The following is a 14757-nucleotide window of genomic DNA, read 5'->3' as shown; positions in this document are numbered from 1 at the left end:
AAGCATGCCACCGCCGCAGAGGTCACCGTCGCAGCACTGGAGAAGTGTGCCACAGAGCCTGTCGCAGCTCCAAAGTTCATCGATTTCACTGCACGGCCGTCAGGCATGAACGCATCGCATCCACATTGTAGCATCGCATCCAAGAAGCCATTTTTGACGCGTCGTATCGAGGCGCCTTCTTGTCGCATTGTAACCGGAACACAGTAAGAAACCAACGCATCACCTCCTCTCCAGTAAGGAACCGGCGCATCATCTCCCCTGCGCTGCAGTAAGGAACTGACGCATCACCTCCCCCGAAGCAAGGAGCCAACGCATCACCTTCCCTGTGATCCTTTGTTTGTTTTGCGTGACACATCCAAGGTACTTTGAGAGTAAATGCATTTACCATCTACATTTGAACTAAGCTATTTCTACCATTTTAAAATCATATTCTTGATACTGTTTTGTGGATTTTTGTTGTTTGGTCTTGTGTTTAATCTAGTAAAGATTACTTATTTTTCTAAACTGGCGTGGTGTCCATTTGTAGTGTTTTTCACTGTATTACTGTATGTGTTCACAAATGCTTTGCACACTGCCTCTGCGATACGCCTGGCTGCTCGTGTCAAGCTTCCAAGGGGGTGACCAGGGGTTATTTTAGGAGTGTAGTCCCTTACCCTGACTAGAAGCAAAGGTCCCTGTTTGCACAAAGGTGCAAACTATTGCCAATAGAGATCCCCATTTCAACAAGGACCCTTATAGATGAGGTTTTATATGCCCTTGGGATAAAGAAATGCACATTTCACTTCCTCCATTGTAGTAAAGTTCTTTCTAAAATCGACTTTTGTGCTAGGATCACTGTAGAGTGAGGATCTACATCATGTTTGCATATTCAAGACCCCTAAATCTCAACTAGATGTCCCAGGGGTGGAGGGGGTGGTGGGTTCATTTAGCTATAGCAGGGTCCTTATAAAATATGTTTTATAGGCCCTGGTGTTGGTGAAATTGGACATTTCATTTACTCAATTGTAGATCCCCAGCCACATAGGTTAATATTGCAATAGTGTAGGAAAACGGGGTTATGTTCAGTAATCCCCCATACACACATACCAATCAGGTTCCCAGTACATGTGTTCTTTCCCTAAACTATCCCATTGTTTCCACAATTGGCACAACTCTGACCTACCTTAAGTCATTTGTAAGGGGTACCTATAGTACCAAGGGCATGGTAGCCAGTGAAAGGGCTCTGAGGGCTGCAGCATATATTATGCCACCCTCAGAGACCTTTCATCGCAAACATGCACCACTACCATTGCAGCCTGGGTGTTTGGGTGCAGCTAAAAGTGAAGAGTCTGCATGGCACACATCCTGAGGTTTGCCCCTGCTACCCACCCCTACTTATTTGCCTTAGTTGTAGAACTGCAAACGGTGGACCTGGGTGTCTTGTGCCACATTTAGGAAAAGGAACAAAATCCTATCAGAGCCCATCAAACTACTTTTTGCGCCGAGAAGATCTCATAAAAAACGTTTGCTGTAGAAAATATTGGCACTGTGGGTTAAACGTTTTTCTTTCTTTCAAAATACCTATTTGGTGCATCCCGTGTACACAATCTGGAGTGGATTTGTTTTTTAAAGCACTTTCCTAGGCGGCATGACAAGGGTCAAATCACCATGGTGATTAACCAAGCAGCTAGCTTACACCGTAACTATTTATGGTATTACCTCGCAAAACAGGCAATCATGCACATAAATGATAATACTTGTAAGTACATGGCAGTAGTTGGATTTAACACTTATGGGATTTGACTGTAATACTGTTCTACTTCACACCGATCGATCTGTTGGAGTTGCAATAAATGCTGTCAGATGTCTGGGCATGCACTTAAAGCCAAATGCATACATATGACCATTATAATTGTGCCCTCTGCCCTATTCAGCAATGAAATGTTTCCAGGATGCAACAACTGAACAAGTTGAACTATACACTGGGGAAGTGACCACCCGCCTGCTGCTTACACAGACTGTCCATGAAGCTTGAAGTCCAATGTACGTTGTTGATCTTTTGGCGGATATCATTTGACTGCGTTTTCAGCACTTCTGGGTCACACAACAACTGATTACTCGGCTCAATATGAATTGGACCTTGTCTGGAAGTTGAGGCAGAACTGGCAATGTAAAAGGTAACCTATGGTGAGAGGTTTAGCAGCATCTTAGCTAATCATAGTACGCCAAATAGAATTCCAGAACTTTTGATTGGCTGAGGTGTCACACGAGTCTCTGTCTAAGTCAAGCTGGTAGGGTACAGCTAGCGTGTGCCGTCCTGATCGGAGTGGGCTAGGCTTGCTGGAGGCATTGGTCAATCGCAGAACCTCTAGGCGACATACTTTCTCACCCTATGGCCGCTGAGGCAAAAATGAGCTGTGCCATGGTTGGTTCGCATCCAGCAATGGGTGGCTGTGATTGGCCAGAGTGTTATGTTTGTACACACTGCTTGGCTTGTTGTTAGAAATGGGATTTCCGGTTGGCTAGGGCTTGCGCCTAAGCCAGGCAGAAACCACCACTCTAGTCAGGGCAAGTGAGTTACACACCGATGATAACCCCGGCTCGCCCCCTTGGTAGCTTGGCGCGAGCAGTCAGGCTTATCCCAGAGGCAATGTGTAAATCGTTTGCGCAACACACACACACACAGCAGCAACACACTAGGAACACCACAAAAGAGACTCCACACAAGGTTATTTGAAAAAATAGCCTTTGTATTATCCAAAACACATTAAAATCATAATCACAAATGTACACTGTGCCAACTGGCACAAGGTAATAATTCACAGGGGATTATATACATGACAGGGCCAATTGGGCCACTGTCAGGATCATTAGAACAGGTAGTAAAAGACAACCAGTAACTACTGGCAAAATACTGTACTCAGCAAAGGTCAAGCAACATAAACGCATTATGTCTGCATCACTTTGGGCAATAAACATCATAGCATGACATCTGCATTAGGCATAAACAAATTATGCGTAAATCACATTTAGGAGTGCACCGTAGTAGCACTCTTCCGGTGCATACATCATCTTCAGCATAACCACATTAGGGCTTTGCAGCCTTCCACTACACAAAAGCAACCCCCTGCCAACTGGCCTTCCTGGGGGCCCCAAATGCCCTCTGTCCCAAATGTCAGGGCTCTAAACGTGGGGCCTTCCACTGGCCCTCGGGCTCCCTTGGCAGCGAAAGCAATGTGCATAATGCACTGGTGCGGGGGAGTGTAGCTCACTCCTTCCTTGTTATAAAAATAAACATGGCCCCATTGTTGCAGCTGCCGCACTCTCGCAGTGCAGCTGGGAAAACAAGCACAGGCACTACCATGCCTCCCAGTCCCACTCCGGAACTCAGGGAGCCAAATTACCTCTACGTTGCAGCTGCCCGCTCACCACTGTGCCTCTGGAGCCCTCTTCATTGGGGTGCTTCTCTGGGAGACATAAATCAGCAACCACTGTGCCTCGCACAGACCCCACTCACCCGGGCCTTCTTCAGACTTCTTATGGGATCTGCAGGCCTTCGGCCGGGAGCCTGCGAAACTTTGGTCACTTTCTGTGACTGCTGGTTTTCTCTCAAGGCTCTGGCTCTGCTGATCTCGACCTCACTCTCCTGCAGCAACACGAGGGTCTCCAGTCCTTCTCTGAACACCGGGCTCATTCTCCAGTTTCCTTTCTGCTTCATGAGTAGAGCCCCACACGCAATCAGGCCTCCTTCTGCCTGTCTTCCGGCCCTCGCCACGCAACAGTCAGGCACAGGCACCTATCTTCTCGAAGAGCGCATGCCGCCCCCCTGTTGCAACAGCTGCATTGGTTACTCATTAAGCAAGTGGTTATTTTCAAGGGTCTGTGCATTGCACATAAATCCCAGTTTGACGAAGCACCCAAATACATTAAAGACCGCTTGAAGCCCTATGTGCCTGGACGTTATCTTCGTTCGTCGCAAGCTAGCTTCCTAGCTTGCCCACGTTTCAATAGAGTCACCTTTGGAGACCGGGCATTTTCAGTTATCATCCCCCAGATTTGGAACAAATTACCAGATGGTATGCGTAAGGACGCCAGGCTACTTCCGTTCCGGAGTAAAATCAAGACAATGCTCTTCACAGAGGCGTTCAGACATGCCAACGCCGCTCCATGTTGTGTTAAGCTGCGTGAAAGGACTCTGGTCTGTCTGATCCATGCTGTAGCGCTAAGAGACCTCTGGTGATTAGCTCTCTACAAATGCAGTCTAACATAACATAACATGCAAGGTTTGTAAAAAAAAATGTTCCTCCTTTCCTTCCATTGTTGCGAGTGGAGCATCTGTGGAGAATGTGGAAATGACACTTTGTTGAGTGACAGAAGGTGGCTGGCTTCTGTTTGCAGCGGTTTGGCACTGGTGTGGGATGCTTCTGATCCTGCACTGGGCAGTGCTGTTGCGAAATCTACAGGATGCCAAAAAGGGGCCAGTTTATATACTTAATCAACCCAAGCTGTAGCAGCCTATCATGTAGTTCCCACTAAGCCATAGGACCTGTACGTTTGTTGGACAACATAAACCTATGGCGAGGTGCCTAGACTGATTCCTGGTACCTCCACAGGATATGTTGGCCTAGAGACCAGCTGTCTCACAGTGCCACCATAAGCCCACCTAACCTTACCAGTGAGCAAATGACTCCTAGGAACCACTGAACATGACAGCCCTGACTCTTAATGGATCATGGAAACAGATCAGAACCTCTCACTCAGTCACTCGTGCTTTCTTGTGCTCAGAGAAATATACAGAGAATACACAGTAGGACATTTTCAATACATTTATTGAACCAATGTTATTCTTGTATAGAATACATGTGCTGCAATAATTAGTAGACAGAAGCAGTTGAAAGTGATTACAAGCACCAAAAACGTAAATAGTAGATATAGTTCTACCATGGTGCTAAGAAAATGTATATATGCAGGCATATAAACAAGTCAGTAATCAGGCGCATTCCTACTATGCAAACGCTACTCTTCATGCACCTAGTGTGTGTGTAGGTGTGAAGCCAAGAACACCCCACTGGGAGGATCCAACCCAATTACCTGGCAGGAGAGAATTTAGGAGCCCGTCTTGGTCAGGAACTAGACACCCCGTCACAGAGATGTCAGACCGCTCTGTGGTGATGTCTCAGCAAGCAGGAACCCTGGTGGCAGCTGAAGTGCCTCCTCCTAATCTTTTGGAATTATCATGATTTATAATAGAAAGCAGTCTTGTATTGTACGTATAGAGTAGCTGTGTTATTGATATGTAGACAGCCCTGTTGATCTGTGGATGAAGATAGGATGGCATTTGTACATAAGTGAGTAGAAGGGCCTTGTACATGGTGTTCAAGGCATCATGATAATGTTATTTGAAGCTAGATGTGTAAACAAAGTAGTTTCTGAGAAACAAATCCAACATTGTCGCACACACAAATATGTGCAGAAGGTCACAGCAGAAATGTTATTGTGAAAAGTAGGATAATGTAAGAAATGAGCTGCTTCGCTACATGGGTCTAATCTGGGCACATCATACCAACTCTTCATACTAAGGGCCGATATACAAAAGCTATCTAAAAAGCTAGCAGGCCATAATGAAGCAAAGTTTAAATGTTTAAAAACTACTCTTAAAATTATCTAATAGAAAGCTTCTCTTTAAAATATTCATATAGAAGCCTTAAAGTTATTATACCATTTGAAATCCCAAACACTCAGAAAGCCATGGTGCCTAAAAAAATAAAGCAAACAGGTATTTGACTCATTTTGTTTAAAAACAGGTCAAAAGGTTCCCACCGCATAGAAAAGCCAATTGTTTTAGTGTTCCGAGTGGCTGGCGCCGCATTGCTGTTGCCCGCAACCGCAGATGATGTTCCCAGAGGCGCACCTCGAAGCAGGGTTTTAGAGCAAAGGTGATTCCATCCAGTTCCAACAGCAGTCGCTGCAGGAGGGACTGCATCCTGTAAGCGTATCGTAGAGCCGGTGTCCATTTCACTAGGAGCCAAAGCATCCTGGGGTGACTCAAACACAGAGTGTATAAAAGATGGTATAACTCCGAAAATCATCTGAGAGGTGCTACCAGTTCAGAGCCAATACATTTGAAAAAGTGCACTAATCCCTTCTTATCAAACATATTAATGATACAGGGAACCTGCTCCCAAGAATGCAGCGGGAAGTTAGTGTGGACTAGTGTCTGTATGTCGGACGAGGACCTTGCAACCTGGAGATCAAACGTCTCTCTGGCTGAAGTTAAGGTCACATCATTTTGAAAAAGCATGGCTTTCAGTTTGCTCAGAGAATCAAAGTATATGTTGGAAACATTTATTGACGACCTTAGCGTTGCCTCCCTAACTATACAGGCAGGTGGAAACAATACTTGTGGGCAACAAGTGACTATGGAATTAACCTTCACCAGATAAGCAATCTTGGTCATTCAGCATCAAATAGCTCCCATTCGAGAGCAGCTTGAAAACTGGATGAATCACAGCTGCTGGATAAACCTTCAGATAACAGGACAAGTTTGCAACCAAAGCATTGCATGCTCGATGAAGAGAAATGTCCTTGCAAACGAAGGACCCCTTAAAGCATCCTCACAGTCTGAACAACTAAGGAAAACCTCTGTGTCCCCATTCCTGCATCTAAACCTGAATGGTAATTCCCAGTATTCATGCACATAACCTTCCGTTAGTGCTTTGTATCTGCCTACCTGTTGGTATTGAAGACAAAATTGGAATTGGAAAGTCCTGTCCGGGAGGGTGATGTAACCATGGACTATCCAGTCTGTGGATGGTGTCTCAGCCACAATGAAAGGTAACTGGTCTGATTTTTCAATGTGCAACATGGTATATTTTACATCTCTGCGTGCCATTACTATCAGTCTTTCAGTTAGATCCTAAGCAGAAAATAGACTTGTACTATTGATGTAACGGCATGGCACATGGTCAAAACATAATGTTTGCAACGTCAAGTTCATGTATTACAATGGACCATAGTTGTTACTGTCCATGCTGTAAAATAGAATATCTTGCTGTATTATGTCAATTGCAGATGATACTATGTTGCCCAGTGAATACATTCTAGCTGATAATGTGGTCATACTGTTGTCAACCACAGTCAAAGCATTTTCGAAGTTAACCCCTGTCGATCGTGTGCAGTGTCTAGCCAGCTTCCTGTTGAGAAATATTCCACAGTTTGTTGTTTATTACATACAAGAAGTGCTTTTGAAGTGGGTTCCGAGGACCAAACAAGAAATCCCTGAGATCCATGTCATGAGAAAGAAGGGACATGGGTTGATTCACCTGAGAAAGTGTTGAGGTTTTTAGCCAATTAACGCACAACTTCCCGACACCATATAACATCAACACCCGAGTGTTCTGATTGTACATATCGTTGATCAGGCCTATTGATCCTAAACCCTTCCGTGTTGCCCAGGAAAATAGATCAACACCCATTTGTATCCACAGGCCAAGCGAACCATCCCTTCCAATTGGGGTCTGATGAATTGTAAAAACCACTTTGCATCATGGTATCTAGTGTACCCTCACTGTATTGTGTGTAAAGCTGCCAGTCCTCAAACTGTGAGAACGCAGGAATATGAAGTGTGTTCAAATCCTTCATCTTGTCTATTCCGCGACAGGAAGTTTTTTGCACTGTTTTATTCAGGAAAATTAGCTGATGTGGTATGAGGCATTCTCTGTATGAGGCCTCACTTCCCTAAACCTCTTTCACCCCCACCCCCCAATAGATTTAGTGTCTGTGGTGTCTTTCCAAAAGTCAAAACCATGTAGAGACAGTTGGGAAATAAAGAAAGTAGAGTATATCTGCTTGGTGTTTGTTAGTATATTTTTCTTTGCAGGTGTAGGAGCAAACCTATAATAATAAGAGGCTTGGTCTGATGTGTCAAAACCAGAAAAATAAGCAAAGTTTTGTCTAAATAACTACCTTTTGAGGGTGATGGGCAGTGTTCCCACTGAGTGCAATTATAAACAGCATGTGGGATACTAGTTTTGTGTAAGAAATGGTGACCATAATGTTGATAGCAAATCATGTCATCAAAATTAGATAAAGCATCATACAATTTATGATTAGAAAATGCAGCTGGTTGCTCTAGATCTGGAAGCAAATTGTGCATAGTTTCAATGTCCCAATCATCAGAGAAAATAGTAGAGATGATGATATCATCTAAGGAAATTTTAAACAAATGAGGTATTTGTCAGGGGCGGCTCCTCCATTACGGCGGAGGAGATTCGCCCCACTGCTTTCTCACAGTGCGAGAAACAGAAACATAAAATGATATTTTAAATACCATTTTATGTAAGCCTGGGCGTAGTTCGCGTAGTACACGTAGTCCGCGTAGCATAGCTGATGACACTGTGTACTTGTCTGCACTGCAAAAAAATTGCAAAATAATTGCAAATGGCTTCCTGTACAGGACCAGATATGATAAAGATAAGTAACTCTATCTTTATATGCTAAAGTGCATACAGTACTTTCACAATGGTGAAACTGAAAAATTAGCAAGCAGTGGGAGATGTGATGATTTTGGGATCCTCCGTAACCTAGGGAGAGTACCAAACAGATGCCTTGAAAACAAAAAAGCACATCTTATTGAACGATTTAGTGGTGGTCTTATCCTCTTAAGACCAACCCAAACACAGTTATTGGCAAAAAAACATTCCCAACCAAAGCCCCTGCAAAGCATTATGGGATGAGATTAGCTGTGGGCAGTGAATATTAAATAGTATACAATATCAAAAGAATTGTACAAAGAGCTGCAGTTCAACTGGTGGTTACTAGATGTCCCGCACGAGTCAAATGCAAATGCTTGATGAAAGGGTTTCAATGGTTTTGCATTTGACTCGTGAGGGACATCTAGTAACGACTTGTGGAACTGCAGCTTGATGTAAGAATAATTTCAATGCTTTGCATTTGACTCGTGAGGGACATCTAGTAACAAATAGGTGAACTGCAGCTCTTTGTAGAATTATTTTGATATTGGATACTATAATATTCACTGCCCACTGCTAATCTCGTCCCATAATGCTTTGCAGGGCCTTTGTTTGGAATTGTTTTTTTGCCAATAACTGTGCTTGGGGTGGTCCTAAAATGATGGGCCCATCACTGAAGTTCAACAAAATGTGCTTTTTGTTTATGCTCTTTGTGTTGAAGGCATCTGCTTGGTCCTCCCCCTAGGTTAGGGGGGGACCCCAAAATCATCAGCTCTCTCATTGCCTAATGTTTTCATTGTAAAAGTTCATTTTTGTGAATTGGTTATATGCTGTTAAGCATGTAAAATTGCTGTTTCAAAGCATCCGGGGTCCGTTAGCAGCGTAGTTTTAAGCCCAGGGTTAGTTTTATGTTTCTGCTTCTTGTGCTGTGAGAAAGCAGAAGGCAGGGTATAACAGGTTGGGGGCCGGCGGGTTGGAGCGGGAAAGTATGCCTGGTTGGAGGTGGACGGGTCCGGGAGGAGTGGCTTGCCCACTGTTGTGGGTCCTGACTGTTTGGTCGGCCTTTTGGGGCCGACCAAACCAGTGTTGCGCACTCTATATTTTCACTATGTAGAATGCATGCAGTCTACATAGACAAAACTGCCTTCCTACAGGTGCACGGCTGTGCGCTGTCCACACCAATCACAATGCTGCCATTGCAGCATTGTGATTGGCTAAGGGGAGGGAATATTCATGCTACCTGTTACTGCTGCTAAAAGCAGGACCCGGCCAGGAGAAGATGCGGCACGGGAACCGGTAAGGTAAGTTAAAAACAACATTTTTAACTGCCCGATGCGCGACTCTTTCCCGCCCCCCTTACCCATGAGTCATGCGAGCCACGACTGGTATTTGTAAAAGTTCAGTTGGACTATATACATCAGTCAAAACCCTGTCCCACACATTTCCTTCTGGAAGTGGAACTGCTGTAATGTTCCCCAGGTACAGGTCCCTTACTTTACGGTGCAACGATGCATGTGGTTTCAGAACAAATGTCGCAAATTGTACAACAGAGCATTCTGGGAGATAGTGTCCATTCAGAAGTAAGAAAAAGGCAGTCATCAAACCAATCCAAAGGACCAGGAAAAGTAACCCAATTGTAATCCAGAGATGTAACAAAGTATGTCTTTTTCAGGCAAAGATAGAAAGCTTGCATTTGCAGCTTGAAAGGGAGAGGCGGTGGTATCTCAGGTTCACTTGAATTTGATGAGAAGCTGTCATAATGCACAAAGTAGCCAGATGCTGTCCAGGCTATATTTGTCAGCTCAGAAAGGTTTGTAGAACTGGGAGATGACTCAATCTGTGGCATAATCACATAGACGTAAATTTTTTTAATTGAAAATTCTGTACTCGTTGACTGTACAGTTGTAGTTGTTTCAACAAGAAAAAGTAATACTTCATTGTTGTTTGCATTTTCTCCTTGGAGAGGGGAATCTTCTGAGTTATTAAAGCTTGCATCTGAACTTCCTCAATGGTAGTGAGAGTAGTGCGGTGGCTACTCAGGAGCCCACGCTGCCTACTGTTGAGAATCAGCCACATAGTGTGGTTTGGTCTGATCAATGCAACAAATCTTTTGTCCCTGCGGCTGGCAAGGGGAAGAAGAAGTACAGTTCTCGTACCTTCGACAGCCAGGGCAGGTACAGGCACTCTGTAAGATGGCCCAAATTCTATATTGTCCACAAATTTTTCTTTACAATATCATATAGCGGTAGTGGTGGCCTTTATGTTATGTGGTAGGAATTCTCCTTTTTATAGGATTTATCATGTATGTTACTTAGGAACCATCCACTGACAGGCTGGGAACTTTGGGGGGGCGACTTTGAATTACTTCATTTCGTCAGGTCCATCCACTACAGATCCACTACAGATCTGTGGATAGATCACGCTTCCCATGCTACTTTGGGGTGGGAAATTTAACATACGAGATTCAGAATTGACCAAATACTATCAAGTACTGTTCTGACAACAATATCAAAACTTTTTTTCGCTGGAACAGTTTTTTCTACACAAAGAATAAGCCTTGAGGAAGTTACGCATAAGTAACGAAACATGTGTCGGCTGTCTTCGGCTGCTTTTCAACTGCCACTACCTGGAAGGCCCTAGGACTAGGACCTCCACTCTGGCCGCTACTTTTGCTCATAGTGCTCAACCAATTTTCGAACTATGTGTATGAAATTTGAAATTACATGTACTGCTTTTTGAATCACATACAGCTTTTGGTACTATGTATGGAATTACCCACAACCTTTATGATAAAATGTTGGACTGAATGACATTTAATTGCACAGGAAAAATATCCATTTTGATGTTCTCTTCTCTTTACATGATTGATACAATTATAATGTTCTCTTATCTGTGAGATAATATACCAAATAAGGAATCATTGTTGTAGGACCTCTAGTACCCAATGACCACAGCGTAAATTGTTTTTGTTAAATATTAGAGTGCCGAGGTACAACCCTTTTTCTAAGAAATTTTTTTCTTTGACCAGGTCCCTAATCTTCGGGACCCAGGGAGTTCTTGCCAGTACGACCTTCACTTCTCCAGTGGCGGTCCATTTTACTTGGACTTTGCTTTGTGCTCCCCGGAATTCCATGAGTTCCTGTAAAACAGCTAAACGTTCACTGATGTCAAATGTTGTTTCTGCTGTCACTGCGCTGACATTATTGAGGTCTTGTACCCTCATTCTCACACCAAACAGGATCTTGTATGGAGAATGGCACGCAGGTATTTTCTTGGCATGTGATTGAGTGCCCTCTGGACTCCATATAGGTGATTGACCCATCAGTGACCCGAGCCTAATCCCCCTGCTGTCAAGCACTGCTTTAAGTCATGTTTTTTCCTCTCAACTACGGAATTTCCCTTGGGACGAAGAGAGAGGAGTACTGCAAGGTTACACCCAAACGTCCAATGGCTTCTTTGTAAGCCTGAGAACTAAATGCCAGGCCCTGGTCAGAATGTAGTGTGCCAATTGCATATGTCCCAATAAAGATTTGCAAATACTTTATAACAGTTCAAGCGTCAGCTGAGTGCTGTGACCAAACCCACAGGAATCAGGAGCATGAATCCACTGCCACCAAGATGTACTTGTAAGCCCCATCTGAGTGTAAGGGGCTGCAGTGATCCAAATAAATAATCACCAAAGGCTTGTTTGGGATCATTAGAGGTGCCTGAAGTGGACGTGCTATGGGTGAGCCTTTCATCTGCTGGCAGATGTAACATTTGAGGACAAATTCCTTGGTCTTTTTTGTTAGACCTGGCCACCAATAGCGCTGCTTCAAAAGTGAAACTGTAGCAGTAACCCCTATGTATGCTGAGGCCATGCCCTCATGTGCAGCTATTATCAATCCTAATCTGTGATTAGCGTTTGGTATTACTCTACCCCCCACTCCTGGAATCTGAATATATGGAATGTTTTGTGCAGTTAACTTGTAGGAGTACTTGAGTAGAAAGCCTTTCAGCAGGTGGGTGTCATTGTGGGCAGCATTGACAGCCACCATGATGTCTCTGTCTAATCGAGTACTTGAACGACTGCTTGCAACAATGGTAGCAGTACAGATTGTTGCATTAGCCACTTCATCAGCCATTGAATTCCCTTCAATATGAACACCAACACGCTGATAACTCAATGTATGGATAATATGAGCCCATGGGAAGCATTCTTTCAGTTTTGCCACCTGTTCCCAAAGTAGCTTGTGCTTGATTGTGCAACCCTTGGAATCTCAAAATTCATTCTGGTCACAATAGTAAAAATATTAATTATAGGACTGGTCACAGTAGTATCAATCACACACTATAAGTGTGGGGAATTCATGATGTTTACCTTGCAGTGCCAGTATCAGGGCTTTTTCAGGACAGAACTTGCATGCGCCCCTTTACGACTGCTCATGCTGCAGAATATTAGTGCCATGTCCCTACGGCAGGCTAGTAGATCCATCAGTGTAAATGATGTAATTGTATCAATCTAGAGGCATTATTTCAGTGGGTTAGATGATATTCTTGTTCGTACGTCAGGAATACTTGTGTTTTTAATTTAGAATCAAATCTGAAATCTACATTTGTTGCAGTGTGAGATTTAGCCCATTGGATCCATCTTGGATGTAATGCTTTGACATTTGGAAAGCTTGCTTTTGTAACGGCCTCTAAGGTTGGTTCAGGGGTTATGACAATTATTCGCTTACCCTGCTCCAGTGCTCTATCTTTCACTACAGAAGTATGTACAACTTGGAGAATTTTCTCAGTGGGTGCAAAACACATTTCATTGTTCGTGTACGAATGTGATTTGTATGTAATAGGTACTGTACCACCTTCATTGAAAGTGATATAGGTGTACCCAGTTGGTCCAGCGACTACACAGATCACCAGGTTGGTAGTGCTTACACGTGTGTGTAAATATTTGGAAGCTATTGTGTCAGCTTGCATGGAATGTGAAGTGTTTGTTTGTTTCTGTGTCAAATGGTTGACTTAAAAGTCAGGTCTGATTAAATTGTAGAAGAGTTTTACTCATTCAATGTAATCCAAAATGTATGTTCTGCAAAAATTCAGGAAGTCTAAAATGGACGGTAGTCTTTTCAGAATCGTTGGATACTGGAGCAGTGCACATTTTTTTAATAATGTACTGCCAAGCTTTTGCCTTCACAACTCATATCCCAGAAACAGGGCACCAAGGGTGGCAGTTTTTCGATTTTTTTAAAATTAAAGTTGCAACCCAGGTGAGCAAGCTCTAGGATTATGTAGTTCACTCTAGCCAAGTGTTCCATTAACTCAGCGTCTTTCAGATAGATATCGACTACATAGGACAATGCCTCCTCATCAAAATCTTGAAGTAAGGGGGCGCTAGAGGGCGCACAAGCGGAATGGCTGCTTAACTGAGTAGCTCCCGCTCCTTGGTCAGCTATCCTACAATTATCCTCGGCCACCGGTGAGCAAATTATTGAAACCACCTACCAATCGATGCAGTAGTCCGCCCTCCACACTCGGTCCGAAGCTTGGACTTCTTGCGGCACCCAAACCGGCAGAAACAGCATTGGAAGGTCAGCCTGCAGCGACGCTGGAGGTCGCGTGTTGAAGGGGCCGGCCGCGGGGAGCTACGTGAGCCCGGTGCTTGCCACGAGGCAACAGGCCTGATCTGCGCCCGTGGTCCCGGCTCCCGCTGCGTGCCTTGCTTCCCTCCTCCTTCGCTACCACAAGCTGCAGACATTGCTTGGCACTGCCTGCTTCCTGCAGGGGCCCGTCCCGTGTGCCCGATCTCCTCTCGGCGGCCCTAGCGCCCGGGAAGCGCTGCCTCCTCAGCACACGATCCGGCGGGCGGGACGGCCCTCAGAGACCACGCGCTGATAGCCGCTGCAGCACTCAGGTACGCCAGGGGGTGTCGGACGCCGGCGGCGGCCGTCGCTTGGGGTGAGGTGAGCCCAGTATACATAGCGGCCATTTGCTCCACGAGGATCGGCAGGCGGGGGGAGCTGCACACGTTGCCCTGGGACTCTTACTGCTGCCGGATCCAACACGGTACTGGGCCTGCATACCCTCTGACACATATTGTATTTGGAGACGCTTGGAGGCTTGCGGTTCCGCTGGTCGCACTGAACTGTGATGGCTGCAAAGACCCCTTGCTGTAGCCTACCGGGGTTGGAGCTAGATTGCATGCGACCCGCCAACCCTCTACCACCCGCGTTGCCTGCTCCGCGGCGCCTGCCGCTGACCTGCTTCACTGCCATGCACCTGTAGCCTACACCATCACCTGATCTCACCGGGATCGGACCCAGCTTCA

Source organism: Lissotriton helveticus, chromosome 7 (genome assembly GCF_964261635.1).
Source record: "Lissotriton helveticus chromosome 7, aLisHel1.1, whole genome shotgun sequence".
Lineage (NCBI taxonomy): Eukaryota > Metazoa > Chordata > Amphibia > Caudata > Salamandridae > Lissotriton > Lissotriton helveticus.
This window is presented reverse-complemented; position numbering follows the sequence as displayed.